Genomic DNA, 3,885 nt, shown 5'->3' with positions numbered 1-3,885 from the left:
GGGAGTGAAATGAATTCGATGTGTGTGGGTCCATGATAAGTCAGATGTAAGGTGCACACCAAGATACTAATTTGAGGAGACTGCTTCAAACGGTTGAGCGCCGAGAAAATATGTGCATGATGAAATAGAGCGCTTGGGGTGAAATGGATGAGCTTGCATTTTGAGTAGTTCAGACACATTAGCCAGTCGGAGCACCAATTCATTACGGCAGCTAACTCGTTCTGAAAGAGGAGATTCTTCCCAGGTTAATTGATTTAGCGGTACAATACACAATCATCTGCGAAGAGACGCGCCTTGTAATAAATGTAGTGTGGGAGATCATTGACAAAAATTAGGAAAAGTGGAGGGCCGAGAACCGAGCCTTAGGGAACCCCATATCTAACGTTGCATAAGCCAGATTCTAGATTTTTATAACTGAAAACTCTACCCAGGAAGAAAGAAAATTGTAAATCCATGAAATGACACTATCGGTAACATTAAAGGGCATTTCCGGTCCATACGTTCGATTTTGGGATTATGGCTGTTTTTAGTGCAGTCAGCGCCCCTGAATTGCAAGGTCTAATTTGTTTCTCGTTATTGTGCGTAGTTTCAAAGACATCGACGCCTCAATGTTTTGTTTGGGGCGCGGCCCAAAAAACCGAAACTAGCCGCTCGAGGTTCCGGCAACACTGGAAATCAGCCGCTATGTGGATGTGACGTCAAGATCGTTCTTGTTCACCGAGTACGCAGGCCGAGCGGCACCTATCTCTGTTGCGCTAGCCGTCTAAAGATAGAAGGTAAGTTGATTTTGTTTTAATTCTATATACGTGGTAGTTATTCAGCATATGTAGCAAGAGTTAGTGGGTATACCCAAAAGCTAACGACTGGAAAACCCGTCAACTCGTTCCGTGCCGTACACGGCGGCCGCCGCCGTGCGTGTGCTATGCCGTACTCGTCGCTTGTATACCCAAAAGCGAGCGACTGGAAAACGAGTGAACTCGTTCGGTGCCGTATTCGGCTGCTGTCGGCGTGCGTGCGGTCTCCCGCACTCGTCGCTAGGCCTAAATTGTCATCGGGGCTCCGTGGATGGAACGGCGTTGCTCTACGCCGCGTTGCCAGTGACGTACAGTACAGGGGGCCCTCTCGCTTTCGCGCTGCGGGTCAGCCCTAGACACGAAGCTTTGAGGCTCCCCGGCACGGGTCGCGACGCCCGAACAGACGTGTGCTAAGCTGTAGACGTTTGTTTTTTCGTTCTTTTTTCCTCAGGCGCGTAAAAGCCGAATTTGTAAGCTACGACACTAATTCACCACATAAGTTCGTCCAGGTAATAAATCTTTGTAAAAAAAAAAAAAAATTGCCGCACAAAAAAAAAAAAGAAAAGAAAAAAAGAAAAAAAAGAAAGTTTTTGGGGCAGTCATTTACTTCTCAAAGCTAGCAAAGGTTTTTTTGGGTGATAAAGGAAAACAGAGAACATTAGCAAGGTGAGAAAAATGCTTTCTTTTCCTTCCGCATTCCCACCCCCACCCACAACATTTTTTTAATGAAATACATAGGATTTTAAGATTTCCTTCATAACTTTTGATTAAAGCAAGTGTTGTTTTTTTTTGCATTTTTAAATATTATATTTACCTCCAGCCAAACTCGGGTAAATTAGAGAGTTGTAACTTACAAATCCGAACTTTCGCGATTTCTTTAGTCCTTTGTGGTATTCACAAGCGCAATGCTAATTAATACTGCTGCATAACGGGTTAGAACGATTGGGAGGCGAATATTTATATCGCATGAGCTTCACGCGCCGGCTGTTCGCTAGAAGTCGTTATGGACCTGAATACTACGCACGAGATTGCGTAGTAAACAAGCAGTGACGCAAAGCAGAACATTGTTTTCCTTTTCATTATAAACTTCAGTGATTGGAGCTAGTTAGTGGTTAAACTCTACATGCCCACCATTCCTCATTCAACAGACATTCAATGGAGCGTGAATGCTCAATCTTCAACACTGCACTTGACAATGACTGTTTTAGTTATTGATCTGGATACTTATGTCATGTTTACCTTTTCTGTACATGCCACTTAGTAATGCTACGTTCATTGCTATGTTGACTGCATGTTTTACCTTACATCTTCACTGTGGTTCGGCGGGAATCATCCTTTTCACTAATTCAATGCAGTATGTGTACCGACCAGCCACAAATGTTTTTTTTTTATCTCTGCCTCCTTTCTCCATATGGGATAAATAGATCATTTGATTTTGAATTCCCACATCAAGGTCGTGTGCCGATTTCCAAACTAAGAGGGCCTCTTTATTTTTTTTTTCAGCATACATGTCGGTTAGTAAAATCGTCGACGAAGGCAATAGTTGGAACCTTCACCCATATGCACATGACCCACTGCCACCTGCCGACGAACTTCACAGGGAGAGTGAAGAGGCACAAGAGACAGATGCTTCCGAAAAAAACTGGTCAAATTTATTTACAATACACTAGTGCTTCATGCATTTTGTTTAAAAGGTTAGAACTAAATGCGGATTATTTTCCATAATTCTTGCAGGCGCAAACTGTGCTGAGGGGGACAGGCTTTGTTGTCGTGACCTGGCTCAGATCAAGAGAGTCAGTCTGTCAAAGTTCATAACTGAGCACCATCTCTTTGCCCTTGTGTGCTTAAATAGAGAGTTGCTGGAAATAGCTTACCATGAAATGTTGGTATTCACCCCTTCATTCCTTGAACTCATGCATGGAGACCGAAAGAGGTAAAAATCGAGTTGGAGATGTAATGGTCCCTCGTAATTTGATTATCGGCTAGCATTTTGAAGCCCCTATATATGAAAAATGTAGACTGATTGATGTGAGCTAGCTTTTTTTTTCTTTCCTTCTCTAACTCGTGACACATGAGTACCGAAACATGGTACTCATGTGAAGGCGATGTACTAAGCCTACCTGGATACAAGAGTTTTTTCTTTAACAGACATGATCGACGTGGTGGTGGTGTGCTGCAGTTTGTGTCTGAGTAATTGTTATGCAGCCTGCTATCAGATTTTTCAAAAATTAACATAGATTATGAAGCTCTGACACTTCAATACAAAACATATGTATTTGCTGTCATCTATCGCCCTCCTAACGGAAATCTAAATTTTTTTTTTGATTTTCTGGATAGGTTGTTAGACTTTGTGAGTACAAATGGTTTGCGCGTTATTATAGGCGGCGACTGCAACATAAATCTATTGCAGAATACGGCAGCCACACGTGAATTTCAGGTACTTATTGAATCCTTCTCCTGTAGGAATGTTATATCTGAGCCCACGCGAATTAGCTGTCACTCTGAAAGCCTTCTGGACTTGTTTTTGACAAATAACATGAATGACGATGTAACGTCGGGTAGGGTTATAACATGTCTAAGTGATCATTTTCCAATTTACATGTCTTTTAAAGATAGTGCATTTTTCAAGGGAAAGGCACGACATACTGAGTCGTATATAATGCGAGAAATTAATGCCAAAACTTTGGAAATTTTTCGAGGTGAAATCACAAACATAGACTGGAGTATAGTGCTTGAATCTACAAATGCTGAGGAAGCTTATGAACATTTCATAGCCATCATTAAGCAGGTTTATTATACTTGCTTTAAACTAAAGGAAGTAAGGAAATCTAAAAAATTACGGAAGCCTTGGATGTCAGATGATTGCTTTAGAATGGTCAAGAAAAGAGATGTTTTATATTCGAAATTTGTCAAAACGAGAAACTTGAATGATCTTTCCAAATTCAAAAAATATAGAAATTTTGTGACGAAAGTTTTGCGTAGCGCTAAAAAGGCATATTACGAGAATGTATTCACAAGTACTCAGAGTGAGGTGGTGTGGCGCGAAATCAACAAACTTTTAAACTGTGGTTCTCACCATAATGAAGAACTA

Source organism: Ixodes scapularis, unplaced genomic scaffold (genome assembly GCF_016920785.2).
Source record: "Ixodes scapularis isolate PalLabHiFi unplaced genomic scaffold, ASM1692078v2 PGA_scaffold0__279_contigs__length_252992795, whole genome shotgun sequence".
NCBI lineage: Eukaryota > Metazoa > Arthropoda > Arachnida > Ixodida > Ixodidae > Ixodes > Ixodes scapularis.
Note: the sequence above shows the minus strand (reverse complement) of the source record.